General features: G+C 38.5%; 1 protein-coding gene across 14 annotated transcripts in view; it reads left to right on the top strand.

Annotated features, from left to right (window-relative positions):
• Positions 1–18,646, top strand: part of ZNF438 (zinc finger protein 438) — a 215,847-nt gene that overhangs the window by 37,445 nt on the left and 159,756 nt on the right. For 13 of the 14 annotated variants that reach the window (XM_061177817.1, XM_061177762.1, XM_061177743.1 and 10 more), the window contains one exon: positions 2,805–2,860. The exons of the other annotated variant lie outside the window; for it this stretch is intronic. The gene's annotated coding sequence lies outside the window, so the exon portion shown is untranslated. The remainder of the gene's footprint in view (positions 1–2,804; positions 2,861–18,646) is intronic. 14 annotated transcript variants of the gene reach the window in all.

Here is an 18,646-nt window from a genome sequence, read left to right as displayed (position 1 = left end):
AATTTTGATTTTTTTAGTAGTTTAACAGGAAAATATTCCAGCCCATATATTTTCATAGGTACTGTCTTTTTACTCTATTTAGAGTACCTTTATTCAATGACATTTTTACAAGAGAAAGCTTGTCAGATAAGTTGTATTTATTTAGAAGTCTTCTGAACATTTTACCAAATTTATTTTTTTTTAATTTTTAAAATTTTTATTCATTTATTTTTGGCCGCACTGCACGGCATGCGGGATCTTAGTTGCCTGACCAGGGATCGAACCTGCGCCCCCTGCAGTGGAAGCACGGAGTCTTAACCACTGGACCGCCAGGGAAGTCCCCCATTTTACCAAATTTAGATGCTGCTAGATTGTAAGCATTTGGAAGTCCATTTCATCCTGGTACAAAGTATAAACTTATCTAAGTAAAAAAACTGGTTCTCTGTATAAATTAAATCTGAATTAAAGATTTCCAACTGACTGAACAAAATGAAGCCAAGATTTAGAGCGCTCAGCTGAAAAAATTTCAGTGCTATTGATGATTTTACTAAGTGAGTCTTAAAAGCCTCAAAGATTTCTAAGATATGTAGCAACAAGAGAAAACAGGTACTGCCATGTTGGAGTATTTTTTTTATTCGACATTATCTTTGTCACGAGTGACAGTTTCTTTGTGTGTGTGTGTGTTTAAATATTTGTCAGTTGTGATTGCTAGACTGTCACATCTTTGGTGGATGTAATTGTGGGATGTGTTTGCTTCTACTTTGGTCCTATTTTGCCATTCACGTGGTACAGTTGTGAATTATATGTGAATCACAACCATGTCCAAGTTTATTTCTGTTCCGTACTTTTTAAAATTAGTAAGACCATTGTTTTTTACTCTATGATTCTGTGCTTGACCAAAGTTTGTATTTGTGTTATCTCTGTAAAATCAAATATAGTCTATCCTCATTATTTATAGATTCCATTTTGCGAATTCTCCCTACTCACAGAAATTTATTTGTAACCCCCAAATCAGTATTCTCGGTCCTTTTGTGGTCATTTAGGGCCAGTTGCCGAGGAACAGAAAATTTGGATTGCTCAACACACTTGTCCCCAGCTGAGGTAAAGCAAGGCTTTCTTCTTTCAGCTTTCAAACTCCAAACAAGTATCCTTTTTGTGGTGCCACTTTTTTTTTTCTTTGTATTTTTGTGCTTCTTGTTGGTGATTTCACTGTTTACAGTGACTCCCAGGCATAGTGTATTGTATATTGTTCCTGAGTGCAGGAAGGTCGTGGCGTGTTCTATTTTACAGAGGAGATACGTGTCTTAAGTCAGCTTTATTCAGGCATGAGTTGGTGCGATGGACTGGGAGTTCAATGTTAACGAATCCGTAATATATATTAAATATAGTGTCTTTATACAGAAGGACACGTAACGCGAGGTTATGTTTGACCAGTCGAAGAAGAAGTTGTAGCCGGAGGCTCCCAGGAACCCAACTCTGTTTCTCCTTTAAGAGCAGGACTTTGGTATTTGCTAATTCAGTGTTCATGGTGACCTTGCAGAACTTCATTGCTGCGGTTAATGAAAACTGACTATAACTGCATCTTTGTTGTTGAACTTCCTAACTGAGTTTAAATAGCAGCTACAACAATGTCGGGCATATCCCATAGTACAGAAGGAACTTCCAAAAGCTTTACTTTGATTCCATGAATTGGATGAAAACAATCAACCCATTATTGGAATTAACTGATTTCTATTTAATGTATCGCTTGACACTGATAGAAAGCTGGCATCACTTAAGTGTAAATTTCTTCTGCTAATAGAGCCAACAAAATAACAGCTGTCACTTAATTTTGACTATGTAAACAAGATACTTTGTAATCAGAACTGAGCAAGATTAAAGACTAGTCATTTGATCTAAATGAAAAGTCATGCTTTATAGAATAATATATAAAACATCTTCTTCATCTGCTTTTCTTAAATTGGTATCTTCGAGCTAATCATAGTTGGGGCAGCAGCATTGAATATTTTTTCCACCTCCACCCAAGACTGCAGGATTTAGCTGTCCCTCGGCCTCTCCTGTCCAAGTGCACTTCCTTTTTCTGCCCATGGTTTGGGTGCTGACCTTGAGAACGAGGTGTCAGTTATAGCCCATCCAGAGAGAGGTCTTTCACATTTAACCACAGGTTAAATTGACAATTGGATTCACTGCGCGTGTATCTCACAGCACTCAACAAGATCAGGGCAGAGCCTGGAAGTAAACGTTCTGGCTTATTATAACACTCTCGTTAAAAAAAATTGCTAGAAAGTGGAGAATCCAGGACAAATAATAAATTGGGGGGGGGGGACACTGTGACAATGGACCTAAGTTGAGACTGTCTCAGTCAAACTGACACACATGGTCGCTTTACCAGACACGTGTCTTTTCAAAAATCTCCTAACCCCAAATTCCTGATTGCTGTTTTCCCCTCGCAAAGGCTGTGTCCTCAATGTGATTCACTTGTTTGTGACTATTTAGTAATTTCCACAGCATTATGCACATGGAAAAGAATGTGAAACATTCTTATTAGTCAGTTTTATTCATTGTGGCACTTCTTTTTTCCTAGAACATTTTCTGTTTATCTTAAAACTTGTATTAAATTTTGCATGCCTTCATTTTTAAACTAAAGACATGTAATAAGTTTATGGTATTGTTCTTCCTTAAATTAGTTCTTTTGTTATCTTAATAAAAATATCATACAGTAATTTTAAAACTTTGGGAATGAAAGGAATACAGTTGTTAACATATATTTGATAAAAATGGATTATATGAATAGGATTATGATAATACTTTATATTCTATTACAGGATTAAAAGGATTTACCATACATCTTATGACTCTTTACTAGAGCCTTGGGAGATAGGTAAGTGACAAGCATTTTTTGAAGAGATATTTCTGAAACATTAAATGATTTGATCTCATAGGTTCCTGACAAAGTAGGCAATGGAGTATATCTTACTTCAGTGATTTACCTCTTTTTCTCCTCAGTAAAAATAGTAGAAATACCATGTTTACATGAATGTAATGTAACATTCTCTGGTATCCAATAAATCATATTTTCCAGGGAGTCTTAGGTTTATTTTGTATAATAATTATACAGAGAACATTGTCAATAAGAGAAACAAGTTAGGCATATTTCAAAACTTAAAGCCCTAAAAAAATTGTTAAATACAAAGTGGTGTCCTGGATTGTATCTTAGAACTGAAAAAAGACATCAGTGAAAAAACAGGTGAAATCCAAATAAAGTCTATAGCTTAGTTAATAGTAAATGTACCAATGTCAGTTTCTCAGTATTGACAAATGTACCATGGTAGTGTAAGATGTTAACTTTAGGTGGAATTTGGTGAAAGGAATACAGGAACTCAGTAATATCTTTGCAACTCTTCTGTAAATCTAAAATTATTCCAAAATAAAAATTTTTCTTTAAAGCCAAAAAAAATCGAGATTTATTTGAAAATTGTAGTTTAGAAGTAGCTTTTCTGTGTAATTGTTTGAAAAATCAAAATAATTAATTACCTTTAGAAAAACCCAGATTCCGTGCATTAGAGATGCAGGGAAATATGTGACGATAGGTTTCAGTTTTCAGTTCGTGGGAGGCGTGGGATTTCATTTTCTTGACATTGGCCTGGCGTCCATGAACATCTCCTTGAGCTCGGTTACAGACTTGCTCTTTGATTCCTTTAAGGTACTTGTGTGTTCTTTGGTGCTTTAGTACAGCTCTTTCTGTTAACATAAGCAGGCCCCTTCCATGGTTCCCAGTGTACCGCTTTTTTTCTTTTTCTTTTCTTTTCTTTGATGTACTGTTAGAGGCAAAAAAGGCCAGTGATGTGACTCAGTGGTTTGGAGTTGAGACCCTTTTAGGGTGGTTTTGTTCAGTCACACCTACTTGAGCTTCTAGGTCAGGTGCCGGACTCAGCTGACCTATCGTTAAAGAGCCATTTCTGTAGTTGAGCTGAAATAATTGATTGCTGTCAGATAATTGGAATTCTCAGTTTCAAAATGAACTCTGGCAGTATAACTCTTTTAAATTTCTATAAATATTAAAAGACTATAAGAAGGGAGCTCTGTAGTTTGCTGAACTATTACATAACTTGTCATTAATAAAAGTAAAATAGCCCTGCTGGCCTTATAAATGGTCTCCTGCTGCTGTTGCCAACTTTAGTGATTTTAGTTAAACTTAAATTTCATAAAGGGAAATAGAAATATATGCTACTTAAAGGATATAGACATTTAAAACAGCAGACCCAGGCCTGAATGACTTTTGCAGGCTAATTGTTAGGCTTGGAGAGTTCTGTTTTGCTTGATGATATTTGTTCAGAATTGGTGTTGTAAATTCTATTGGCATGAGATTGATATCTTTACTTCTTAGTGATGTAGCATAATTGTGCCAACCTTGGTAGGAAAGTTTAGAAAAAGGGAGGAGCATTTTTTCAGGACAAGTTGAAATTCCATTGATCAAATTATAATCCACACATAAAATCAAGCAAAAAAGCTTTTTATTATTCTTCTGTGCTCGAAGAGCCTTGCAAGTGTTGTTTCTAGAGACGTGCTTTACCACTCAGCTGGCTGGCTGTCACTTTATGGTCACCTAAAGTATAAATGGGGGTAGCTAATAGGCACTGAGCGCTTTCTATGTACCAGGCACTTTGTTTACAGTGATCTCATTTAATCTTCACAAACACCTATGAGCTAGTTTGGAACTCCCATCATAGATGAGGCTGGAGGGTAACAGATGTCTCCAGGGCAACGCTGAAGGTGTGGGGCAGAAAGAGCCGATCGCCACGGTGTGCAGTACCTACAGTTTAGTTCCTAATATTACCAGCTTCCAGGGAATCCTGAGTCTGCGGACACACGGTAAACTTCAGATTACGGCAGCTCTTCTGGGTAAAAGGATGTCTGATCACACCGGGTGACCTAGAGCAGATTCCCCCCGGGGTGACGGGCCTGGAGTGGAGTCTCCTGCTCCCCGTTCCAGCCTTGCCCTGGCTCATCCTCTGGTTCCCAAGCGTGTCCGTTGTTCTCTGTCACCTGGTGAATTGCCGAACAGTCACTCATTGTGTGCTTCATTGATCAGCTCTGGGGAACAGGATCTCAGTGTGCCTCCTGGTCAGCGCTGGGCAACTGAACGTTGTCAGTGGGGGCGAGGACTTGGATTCAGAAGCCAGGTCCCATGCCAGAGGCCAGGGATGGGGTAATTGAGCAGCTGGCACGTGAAATGGAGCTCTCCAGACTCAGTCAGCTGGCCAGGAGGCGGAAGGAGAGTTGCATGTGACTTTGAAAGGTGGTCTTTGAAGAAGACTGTGATGGCTGGCTGTGGATTTTGTAGTTTGTAGATATAAAATACTCCCAGTTGCTCTTTGAGGAAGAATGAGAATGTTGCCAACTTACACATCATAGTGCTTGTTACAATGGGCAGAAACCGCCCTCTCTGTAGCTTTTCCCCGTCACTTCTAGCCATGTCTTTCTGTGGCTCTAAATCTCCAGTCCTTCTTATACTTGAAATCATAAAATGCACACAGGATTACAAACTCTCCTTCTCGGTCTCCTCTTCTTCGTGGTCTCTGACGGTTGGTGTCCTTCAGGGCTCAGTCCTTGGTTGCCTTCGCTGCTTATTCTCTATGTGATCTCATGCATCCCTCACTTAAAATACCATGTGTCCCCCCAGTTTATTTCTTTGCCTTGATCTCTCCCATGAGCTCCAGGCTCCTATCCGTCTGCCTATCCAACGTCTCTATTCAGAAGCCCAATAAGCATTTCCAACTTACCGTATGTGCAGCGGGATGCCTGGACTCTCTTCCCCAGACATGCCCCTGCATCCTCCTCCAGCTCACTCAGTGGTCCACTCAGTTGCTCGGGCCAAAACCTAGAAGTCGTCTTTGACTTTTCTCTTTGCTTCTTAACCCGCATCCAGTCTATCGGGGGGCTTAGACGTCTTCCTTTCAAAACATATCCCTTTGCTGCCATTGCCCCCACTGCTACTCTAGTATAATTATATAATGTAACTTACAATCACCATTGTAAGTTACCTAGATGATAGTAATGGTCTCCTCACTGGCCTTCCTTATCTCTAGTCCGTGCTCCATATAGCAGCGAAAGTGGGTTTTGTTTTGTTTTGTTTCGTTTGTTTGAGTTTTAATGTTAAACAGTTCCTGTCCTTCCCCTGTTCAGAACCCTGCAGTGTCTACCCATTACACTCAGGATAAACTTCTCACCCTGTTCTACCAGGCCCGGCATGTTCTCCCTGCTGCCTTTTCTCCTGCCATTCTCTGCGTGCTCATGTGGCTCTATAGCCACAGTTGCTTTCTTGCTGTCCCTTAAATTCTCCAAGTCCATTCGAAATTGGCTAAATCCCTCCTACCCCCTACCCTGTACCCTCATCCTGACCATTTCAGCTTTTAGCCTGGTGCCAGTGGAGGTAGATTTAGAGAGAAAAGTACATTTCTAAGGCTCTGTAGCACATGTAGTGGGAGAGGTCAGAGGTCACACTAGAAGTTTTGCAGTTTCGTCGTTCCAAGTTTCTGTAATTTGAATTGCTCTCAAGCTAAGAGGGACTGGAGATGTAGAGCTGCAGAAAGATGTTGCTAGAATCGATGGGGAGAAGTTACAGAGAGAGAGGTTTCTGAGGAGAGAGAACATTCAATAAGCAGTAGAAGGAATAAGTTGGTAACAATGACATCTGCATATAAATAGACCGGGCTGCTGCAGAGGACAGTGGGTTCTTTGTCACTGACGGTGTCAACTTGAGGGTGATCAACCTCCTGGGATGTTGCAGAGGAAGATGTGCTAGGGTGGGGGAGGGGAGAGTGGTTTTTCTCCCCAGAGTTGGTCTCCCCAACTCTGAGATTATATCAGTTTTCAGAATCTTCTTTTTTCAGACGACTCCTCCTGTCTTTGTATTGGGAAGCTTTCACCCATAAATTATAAAGGTGAACTTCTAGGTGAAGTTCCCAGTATTTGATGTGAAAGAAGAGCTCCTATCAAGGTACTCAGGTGGGCCAAGTCCTCATCTAAGGCATTTCCTTGGAGGCATTTTTCTTTCTTTCATTTTTTAATTTAAAATTTATTTAGATTGATATTAGGTCTGAAATAAATAATACACACATACACAAATTCTGTAATAGATTTTAGTTATTAAACAAAAGTGTACTGAGTCTCAGAAGTAAAGAGCAGGATATTTGGAAATGGCCTTTGGTCAGAGTTTGCTAGAAATGGAAAGTTCATCCTACTCTTATGCCAGAAGCTCTTTGAGAAGGAGTGACTGTGCTTCACTGTGTCATTGAGGGTGATCCAGCAGTTCCCTTCTCTTCTCTTGGAAAGACAAAAATAGGATTTAAATAACAGAGAACTTTAAGTTATAAGCACTTTTAGTTAGACCCCAGAAAGTCTTATTAATGCAAATTCCAGTTTCTTATAACCACTGAACTGTGCAACTTGGAATTAGTGATATAGGAAGGAATGATTTTCAGGGACTCTGTGATACTGAAGTACTTTATATTTGATTGCTCTGGTAACTAGCGCCTAAATAATAGGATGACACATTTAAAGATCGCCCGCAGCCTGACACACCTGCCTGTAGCGCCAGGGTCCGGCCCGTCCCCGTGCATGCTGGCGCACCATGTGAAATCAGCGTTCTAATGAAGACACCGTTCTGCCTCTAAGGAAGGCCTGAACTCTGTAACATGTTTTCACCTAGAATGTCTCTGGTTTCTCTGTCTTCTCCAGGCTTCTGACTTTGCACCCCTCCTTCCCATTAGAGCTACCTCTGTCTTTTAGATTTGACTCCTTCTTCTTCTCTTTTTGTTTTTTTTTACGGATATTATTATTTTTTTAAAACATGTTTATTGGAGTATAATTGCTTTACAGTGGTGTGTTAGTTTCTGCTTTATGACAAAGTGAATCAGCTATACATATACATATATCCCCATATCTCTTCCCTCTTGCGTCTCCCTCCCTCCCACGCTCCCTATCCCACCCCTCTAGGTGGTCACAAAGCACCGAGCTGATCTCCCTGTGCTATGCGGCTGCTTCCCACTAGCTATCTATTTTACATTTGGTAGTGTATATATGTCCATGCCACTCTCTCACTTCGTCCCAGCTTACCCTTCCCCCTCCCCGTGTCCTCAAGTCCATTCTCTGTGTCTGTGTCTTTATTCCTGTCCTGCGCCTAGGTTCTTCAGAACCTTTTTTTTTTTTTAGATTCCATATATATGTGTTAGCATACAGTATTTGTTTTTCTCTTTCTGACTTACTTCACTCTGTATGACAGACTCTAGGTCCATCCACCTCACTACAAATAACTCAATTTCATTTCTTTTTATGGCTGAGTAATATTCCATTATATATGTGTGCCACATCTTCTTTATCCATTCATCTGTCGATGGACACTTAGGTTGCTTCCATGTCCTGGCTATTGTAAATAGAGCTGCAATGAATATTGTGGTACATGACTCTTTTTGAATTATGGTTTTCTCAGGGTATATGCCCAGTAGTGGGATTGCTGGGTCGTATGGTAGTTCTATTTTTAGTTTTTTAAGGAACCTCCATACTGTTCTCCGTAGTGACTTTATCAATTTACATTCCCACCAACAGTGCAAGAGGGTTCCCTTTTCTCCACACCCTCTCCAGCATTTATTGTTTGTAGATCCTTTGTATTTCTGCAGTGTCAGTTGTTACTTCTCCTTTTTCATTTCTAATTCTATTGATTTGAGTCTTCTCCCTTTTTTCTTGATGAATCTGGCTAATGGTTTATCAATTTTGTTTATTTTCTCAAAGAACCAGCTTTTAGTTTTATTGATCTTTGCTATCATTTCCTTCATTTCTTTTTCATTCATTTCTGATCTGATCTTTATGATTTCTTTTCTTCTGCTAACTTTGGCATTTTTTTGTTCTTCTTTCTCTAATTGATTTAGGTGTAAGGTTAGGTTGTTTATTTGAGATGTTTCTTGTTTCTTGAGGTAGGATTGTATTGCTATAAACTTCCCTCTTAGAACTGCTTTTGCTGCATCCCATAGGTTTTGGGTCATCATGTTTTCATTGTCATTTGTTTCTAGGTATTTTTTGACTTCTTTGATTTCTTCAGTGATCTCTTTGTTATTAAGTAGTGTATTGTTTTGCCTCCATGCGTTTGTATTTTTTACATTTTTTTTACAGATATTTTCCTGTAATTAATATCTAGTCTCATAGTGTTGTGGTCAGAAAAGGTACTTGATACGATTTCAATTTTCTTAAATTTACCAATGCTTGATTTGTGACCCAGGATATGATCTATCCTGGAGAATGTTCCATGAGCACTTGAGAAGAAAGTGTATTCTGTTGTTTTTGGATGGAATGTCCTATAAATATCAATTAAGTCCATCTTGTTTAATGTATCATTTAAAGCTTGTGTTTCCTTATTTATTTTCATTTTGGATGATCTGTCCATTGGTGAAAGTGGGGTGTTAAAGTCCCCTACTATGATTGTGTTACTGTCGATTTCCCCTTTTATGGCTGTTAGCATTTGCCTTAAATATTGAGGTGCTCCTATGTTGGGTGCATAAGTATTTACAATTGTTATATCTTCTTCTTGGATTGATCCTTTGATCATTATGTAGTGTCCTTCTTTGTCTCTTGCAATAGTCTTTATTTTAAAGTCTGTTTTGTCTGATATGAGAATTGCTACTCCAGCTTTCTTTTGATTCCCATTTGCATGGAATATCTTTTTCCATCCCCTCACTTTCCGCCTGTATGTGTCCCTAGGTCTGCAGTGGGTCTCTTGTAGACAGCATATATACAGGTCTTGTTTTTGTATCCATTCAGCTAGACTATGTCTTTTGGTTGGAACATTTAATCCATTTACATTTAAGGTAGTTATCGATATGTGTGTTCCTATTACCGTTTTCTTAATTGTTTGGGGTTTGTTATTGTAGGTCTTTTCCTTCTCTTGTGTTTCCTGCCTAGAAAAGTTCCTTTGGGATTTGTTGTAAAGCTGGTTTGGTGGTGCTGACTTCTCTTAGCTTTTGCTTGTCTGTAATGGTTTTAATTTCTCCATCAAATCTGAATGAGATCCTTGCTGGGTGGAGTAATCTTGGTTGTTAGGTTTTTCTCTTTCATCACTTTAAATATGTCCTGCCACTCCCTTCTGGCTTGCAGAGTTTCTGCTGAGAAATCAGCTGTTAACCTTATGGGGATTCCCTTGTGTGTTATTTGTTGCTTTTCCCTTGCTGCTTTCAATATTTTTTCTTTGTATTTAATTTTTGTTAGTTTGATTAATATGTGACTCGGCGTGTTTCTCCTTGGATTTATCCTATATGGGACTCTCTGTGCTTCCTGGACTTGATTGACTATTTCCTTTCCCATATTAGGGACATTTTCGACTATAATCTCTTCAAATAGTTGACTCCTTCTTCTTGATTACCATTTTGACCTCACACAAAACTGCTGCGCTGACCTAAAACATACCATTTGGATTATGTCCTGTGTTGTTATTCCTGTTTTGAATTGAGCCAGGGATCCTCCTAGGAGGAGAGATGGCCAGTGGTACCTTCTCGATGGTGAAGGTGGCATGATCATGGCACACGTGTCATGGTTCTCAGTCTCTGGCACTGAGGCAGTTAGACTAATTTTTGCACCTGGCCTTGGCAGAAGACTAATGTATCTACACTCGTTTAAAGCCAGTAATGAAATAATCAATAAAGGGAAAAGCAGTTCTCAAATGTAGTACACTTCTCTCTGTCAAATGAAAGAGGTATTTGGGCTACATACAGATGATGTTGGAAAGTTCAGGTCTTAAAATGGTATGTTAGGTCCACTCAGAGCCTCTTTATTTACTCGTTTTTCCTCTTAATAACGATAGTAAACACATACATAGCTTACTGTGTTCTAAGTGCTTTATATATTTTAGCTAATTTAGTCCTCACAGCAATCCTGTGAGGTATATATTGGGTGGGCCAAAAAGTGCCTTCAGTTTTTTAAGTAAAAATAAAAGACACCGGGCTTCCCTGGTGGCGCAGTTGTTGAGAATCTGCCTGCCAATGCAGCGGACACGGGTTCGAGCCCTGGTCTGGGAAGATCCCACATGCCGCGGAGCAACTTGGCCCGTGAGCCACAACTGCTGAGCCTGCGCGTCTGGAGCCTGTGCTCCACAACGAGAGAGGCCGCGATAGTGAGAGAGGCCCGCGCACCGTGATGAAGAGTGGCCCCCACTTGCCACAACTAGAGAAAGCCCTCGCAAAAAAAATAAATAAATAAAAAATAAAAGACACCTTCTTCATTTTCACCAAGAACTTTACTGAACAACGTATTCACCCTTTTGTTCTGCTACGTTCTGCCATTTTTCAGGCAACTTCATAATTCCATCTTCCCAAAACTTTCTATCTTTTTGAGCAAAGAACTGTTCCACGTGCCTTTTACAGTCTTCCAGAGAATTGAAATTTTTTCCATTAAGAGAATTTTGTAAAGACCGAAATAAATGAAATCTGAAGGTTCAATGTCTGGTGATACGGCGGATGAATCAGAACTTCCCAGCCAAGCTTTAACAGTTTTTGCCTGGTCATCAAAAAAACATGTGGTCTTGTGTTATCCTGATGGAAGATTATGTGTTTTCTGTTGACTAATTCTGGACGCTTTTCGTCGAGTGCCACTTTCAGTTGGTCTAATTGGGAGCGGTACTTGTTGGAATTAATCGTTTGGTTTTCTAGAAGGAGCTCATAATAGAGGACTCCCTTCCAATCCCACCATATAGACAATATCACATTCTCTGGGTGAAGACCGGCCTTTGGTGTGGTTGATAGTGGTTCATTTCGCTTGCCCCACGATCTCTTCTGTTCCACATTGTTGTGCAGTATCCGCTTGTCATTGCCCGTCACAATCTGTTTTAAAAATGGAACGTTTTCAGGGCTTCCCTGGTGGCACAGTGGTTGAGAATCTGCCTGCTAATGCAGGGGACGCAGGTTCGAGCCCTGGTCTGGGAAGATCCCACATGCCGCGGAGCAACTAGGCCCGTGAGCCACAATTACTGATCCTGCGCGTCTGGAGCCTGTGCTCCGCAACAAGAGAGCCCACGATAGTGAGAGGCCCGTGCACTGCAATGAAGAGTGGCCCCCACTCGCCGCAACTAGAGAAAGCCCTTGCACAGAAACGAAGACCCAACACAGCCATAAATAAATAAATAAATAAATAAATAAAATAAATAAAATAAAATGGAACGTTTTCATTATGTTTCAAAACGTAGAGAATTGCATGCAGAAATATGGTCAAGAAGGGTTTTTTTGCTTATGTGAGACCCAAACTTCAAAGCGATTCACATAACCAGGCTAGTGAAAATTATTTTCAAAGCTTGATTTGGATATTTAGAGTATGTCGACTATCTCCCGTGGGGTATAACGTTGATTGTTCTCAGTTAATGTCTCGATTTGATCGCTATCAACTTCAACTGGTCTCCCCGACCACGGAGCATTGTCTAATGAGAAATCTCCAGCACGAAACTTCGCAAACCACTTTTGACACGTTTGATCAGTCACAGGACCTTTTCCATACACTGCACAAATCTTTTTATGCATTTTAGTTGCGTTTTTACCTTTCTTGAAATAATAAAGCATAATATGCCGAAAATGTTGCTTTTTTTCCTTCCATCTTCGATATTAAAATGGCTACACAAAAATTCACCAATTTTGATGAGTCTTTTTTTAAATGCACTCTGGTATGACAGCTGTCACATACAGTCTAACAAAATTATTTCCAACGAAGTTAAAGACAACTGAGTACTACCAGAGCCATCTTACGGAAAAAAAACGAATGAACCTTTTGGCCCGCCCAGTGTGTATATATGTATGTATGTATATGCTTAGCAAAACTCTGTGAGGACACTTGCCAAATATTAACAGTTGTTATCTTCTAAGTGATAGATTTATAGATGGCATATATTTTCATCTTTATATATTTGGCCTTCTCCAGTTTTCAGTAGTGAGCCTGCATAATTTTCTAGATATAGTTTATGATTATTAATGTTATTACAACTGTCAGATAACTATATACTCCAACTTAGTTCATGACAGCCTAGCCTTGGGGGAAACATTTGCTTCCTACCACCGACTTACTTCTCTTCAACCTCCCCTAAAACATCTGCTCTTTTTTTTTTTCTCCATAAATGTATAAGCTATTTAATGGTTTAGAGAGGCTTCATTTTAAGGCTTTACTTAGGTATCTACCAACACAAATAATAAAGCACAAGTATTTTTAAGAATAAGGGTAATGAAATAAATACCTTTTTCTATTCAATTTTTAAAAATTTTTTTGTATTCAATTCCTAAAGAAAAAAGAATCTAAATAAATACCCTTTATCTTGCCTCCCCCTCTTCTAGGAAGGTGTGCTCAGTAGGTTTCTTAGAGGGAGATCAGTTCTCCTTTCAGCGTTTAAAGTTCAGTAACCAAATTTAAAAGTGAAGTACCTGACTCTTACTATGGAGCAGGGAAGGAAGTAGCAAGGAGACAGGATAGAAAAGCCTGATTCATTTGAAATCTCACTTTCCTAGAGAGGTGGGTGTTGGACAGAGAAAGAATTTCTGAAATCTACATAGGGGGGCTCCTGAGGATCTGCTGAACGCCAAACCATGCATGCACAGGATGAAACCCCGAAAAGCTGGAAGGGCATCTCATGAGAAATGAAAAATTACCAGGTCACTGTAAGATTGAGCCCTAGAGTTAAGGTTCCTCTATAGAAGCCATAAAAGAGCTTAAAACTAAGCCTCAAAAGAATCATTTTAATCCACAATAACAACTGTCTGCTAGAAATTCAATACTCTTTAAACAAATACAAGAAATCCAGCATTCAGCCACTTAAAATTCACAGTGAATTGCACCCAGTCAAACATCACTAGATAAAGAAAGGAGTAGGAGAAAAACCCCATAACCAGGAGCCAATAGAAATAGACCCTGAAATGACAGAGATGATAGAACTAGCAGATAGGTACTTTAAAACAGCTGTTGTAAATATGGCTCATGTACGTACACATAATGAGGAATGAAATAGAAGATAGAAAAAAGAAAATATTGGAACAGCCAGAGATAAAAAATTATAGTAACTGAAATGAAAATTTTACTAGATGGGATTAAGTGCAGATTATATCTTCCAGGAGAAAAGGTCAGTGAACTTGAAAACATAGTGAGAATTTAACCAAAAGCATAGAGAAAAAAGGTTGAAAAAGATGAAAAGCAACTTGGTTTCCTATAGTATGATAACCATGGGCATAAGTGTAATTGTAGTCTCAGATTTTAGAGGGAGGGTGAAAGAGAAAAAAATTAATGGCTGAAATTTCCCCAAATTTGAAGAAAATATAAACCCATTGATCCAAGAAATTCAACAGAGCCCAAGCAAGGTAAACAACACACACACACACACACACACACACACACACACACACACGCACACACGGTACATCAAGAAAATTGCTGAAAATTAGTGATAAAGAGAAATGTTAAAAGCAGGCAGAGGGAATAAAAAGATATTACATACAAAGGAATAAAGTCAAGAATGGCAGCAGACTTGTCATCAGAAACTGCACAAACCAGAATGCAATTTAATAGCAATTTTCAAGTGCTAGAAAAATTGTCAACCTAGGATTTTACAGCCAGTAAAAATACAAAATAAAGGAGAAAAAAAATAAGGGCCAAATAAGAACTTTTTTAGACAAAAACTGAGACAACTCATGACCAGCAGACATACATTACAAGAAATATTAAAGGAAGTTTATTAGGCAAAAGGAAAATGATACCAGGTGGAAATTGGACTATACAAAGGGATAAAGAATGCTAGAAGTGGTTCATATGTTGATAAAATTTTTTCTCCCTGTTTCAGTTTCTTTAAAACATAAATGTCTCTTTAAATAAAAAATAATGACAGTGTTTATCTAGTGAGATTTATAACATATGTAAAAGTAAAATATGACATCAGTGGCTCAAAGAATGGGATGGGGAAAGGAAGCATATCATAAGGGTCTTATACATGAAGTGATATAATATTTTTTGAAGGTAAGTTGTCTTTTTTTTTTTTTTTTTAAACATCTTTATTGAAGTATAATTGCTTTACAATGGTGTGCTAGCTTCTGCTTTACAACAAAGTGAATCAGTTACACATATACATATATTCCCATATCTCTTCCCTCTTGCATCTCCCTCCCTCCCACCCTCCCCATCCCACCCCTCTAGGTGGTCACAAAGCACCGAGCTGATCTCCCTGTGCTATGCGGCTGCTTCCCACTAGTTATCTATTTTACATTTGGTAGTGTATATATGTCCATGACACTCTCTCACCCTGTCACATCTCACCCCTCCCCCTCCCCATATCCTCAAGTCCATTCTCTAGTAGGTCTGTGTCTTTATTCCCATCTTGCCACTAGGTTCTTCATGACCTCTTTTTTTTTTTTTTTTTTTTTCCCTTAGATTCCATATATATGTGTTAGCATACTGTATTTGTTTTTCTCTTTCTGACTTACTTCACTCTGTATGACAGACTCTAACTCCATCCACCTCATTACAAACACCTCCATTTCATTTCTTTTTATGGCTGAGTAATATTCCATTGTATATATGTGCCACATCTTCTTTATCCATTCATCCGATGATGGACACCTAGGTTGCTTCCATGTCCTGGCTATTGTAAACAGAGCTGCAATGAATATTTTGGTACATGACTCTTTCTGAATTATGGTTTTCTCAGGGTATATGCCCAGTAGTGGGATTGCTGGGTCATATGGTAGTTCTATTTTTAGTTTTTTAAGGAACCTCCATACTGTTCTCCATAGTGGCTGTATCAATTTACATTCCCACCAACAGTGCAAGAGTGTTCCCTTTTCTCCACACCCTCTCCAGCATTTATTGTTTCTAGATTTTTTGATGATGGCCATTCTGACCGGTGTGAGATGATACCTCATTGTAGTTTTGATTTGCATTTCTCTAATGATTAATGATGTTGAGCATTCTTTCATGTGTCTGTTGGCAATCTGTATCTCTTCTTTGGAGAAATGTCTATTTAGGTCTTCTGCCCATTTTTGGATTGGGTTGTTTGTTTTTTTGTTATTGAGCTGCATGAGCTGCTTGTAAATCTTGGAGATTAATCCTTTGTCCGTTGCTTCATTTGCAAATATTTTCTCCCATTCTGAGGGTTGTCTTTTGGTCTTGTTTATGGTTTCCTTTGCTGTGCAAAAGCTTTTAAGTTTCATTAGGTCCCATTTGTTTATTTGTGTTTTTATTTCCATTTCTCTAGGACCTGGGTCAAAAAGGATCTTGCTGTGACTTATGTCATACAGTGTTCTGCCTATGTTTTCCTCTAAGAGTTTGATAGTGTCTGGCCTTACACTTAGGTCTTTAATCCATTTTGAGTTTATTTTTGTGTATGGTGTTAGGGAGTGTTCTAATTTCATACTTTTACATGTACCTGTCCAATTTTCCCAGCACCACTTATTGAAGAGGCTGTCTTTTCTCCACTGTATATGCTTGCCTCCTTTATCAAAGATAAGGTGACCATATGTGCGTGGGCTTATCTCTGGGCTTTCTATCCTGTTCCATTGATCTATATTTCTGTTTTTGTGCCAGTACCAAACTGTCTTGATTACTGTAGCTTTGTAATATAGTCTGAAGTCAGGGAGCCTGATTCCTCCAGCTCCATTTTTCGTTCTCAAGATTGCTTTGGCTATTCGGGGTCTTTTGTGTTTCCATACAAATTGTGAAATTTTTTGTTCTAGTTCTGTGAAAAATGCCAGTGGTAGTTTGATAGGGATTGCATTGAATCTGTAGATTGCTTTGGGTAGCAGAGTCATTTTCACAATGTTTATTCTTCCAATCCAAGAACATGGTATATCTCTCCATCTATTTGTATCATCTTTAATTTCTTTCATCAGTGTCCTATAATTTTCTGCATACAGGTCTTTTGTCTCCTTAGGTAGGTTTATTCCTATGTATTTTATTCTTTTTGTTGCAATGGTAAACGGGAGTGTTTTCTTAATTTCACTTTCAGATTTTTCATCATTAGTATACAGGAATGCAAGAGATTTCTGTGCATTAATTTTGTATCCTGCTACTTTACCAAATTCATTGATTAGCTCTAGTAGTTTTCTGGTAGCATCTTTTGGATTCTCTATGTATAGTATCATGTCATCTGCAAACAGTGACAGCTTTACTTCTTCTTTTCCGATTTGGATTCCTTTTATTTCTTTTTCGTCTCTGATTGCTGTGGCTAACACTTCCAAAACTATGTTGAATAATAGTGGTGAGAGTGGGCAACCTTGTCTTGTTCCTGATCTTAGTGGAAATGGTTTCAGTTTTTCACCATTGAGGACAATGTTGGCTGTGGGTTTGTCATATACGGCCTTTATTATGTTGAGGAAAGTTCCCTCTATGCCTACTTTCTGCAGGACTTTTATCATAAATGGGTGTTGAATTTTGTCGAAAGCTTTCTCTGCATCTATTGAGATGATCATATGGTTTTTCTCCTTCAATTTGTTAATATGATGTATCACGTTGATTGATTTGCGTATATTGAAGAATCCTTGCATTCCTGGAATAAACCCCACTTGATCATGGTGTATGATCCTTTTAATGTGCTGTTGGATTCTGTTTGCTAGTATTTTGTTGAGGATTTTTGCATCTATGTTCATCAGTGATATTGGCCTGTAGTTTTCTTTCTTTGTGACATCTTTGTCTGGTTTTGGTATCAGGGTGATGGTGGCCTCGTAGAATGAGTTGGGGAGTGTTCCTCCCTCTGCAATATTTTGGAAGAGTTTGAGAAGGATAGGTGTTAGCTCTTCTCTAAATGTTTGATAGAATTCGCCTGTGAAGCCATCTGGTCCTGGGCTTTTGTGTGTTGGAAGATTTTTAATCACAGTTTCAATTTCAGTGCTTGTGATTGGTCTGTTCATATTTTCTATTTCTTCCTGGTTCAGTCTCGGCAGGTTGTGCATTTCTAAGAATCTGTCCATTTCTTCCAGGTTGTCCATTTTATTAGCATAGAGTTGCTTGTAGTAATCTCTTATGATCGTTTGTATTTCTGCAGTGTCAGTGGTTACTTCTCCTTTTTCATTTCTAATTCTATTAATTTGAGTCTTCTCCTTTTTTCTCTTGATGAGTCTGGCTAATGGTTTATCAATTTTGTTTATCTTCTCAAAGAACCAGCTTTTAGTTTCATTGATTTTTGCTATTGTTTCCTTCATTTCTTTTTCATTTATTTCTGATCTGATCTTTATGATTTCTTTCCTTCTGCTAGCTTTGGGGTTTTTTTGTTCTTCTTTCTCTAATTGCTTTAGGTGCAAGGTTAGGTTGTTTAGTCGAGATGTTTCCTGTTTCTTGATGTAGGCTTGTATTGCTATAAACTTCCCTCTTAGAACTGCTTTTGCTGCATCCCATAGGTTTTGGATCGTCGTGTCTCCATTGTCATTTGTTTCTAGGTATTTTTTGATTTCCCCTTTGATTTCTTCAGTGATCACTTCGTTATTAAGTAGTGTATTGTGTAGCCTCCATGTGTTTGTATTTTTTACAGATCTTTTCCTGTAATTGATATCTAGTCTCATAGCGTTGTGGTCGGAAAAGATACTTGATACGATTTCAATTTTTTTAAATTTACCAAGGCTTGATTTGTGACCCAAGATATGATCTATCCTGGAGAATGTTCCATGAGCACTTG

Source organism: Eubalaena glacialis, chromosome 2 (assembly GCF_028564815.1).
Source record: "Eubalaena glacialis isolate mEubGla1 chromosome 2, mEubGla1.1.hap2.+ XY, whole genome shotgun sequence".
Lineage (NCBI taxonomy): Eukaryota > Metazoa > Chordata > Mammalia > Artiodactyla > Balaenidae > Eubalaena > Eubalaena glacialis.
This window is presented reverse-complemented; position numbering and strand designations above follow the sequence as displayed.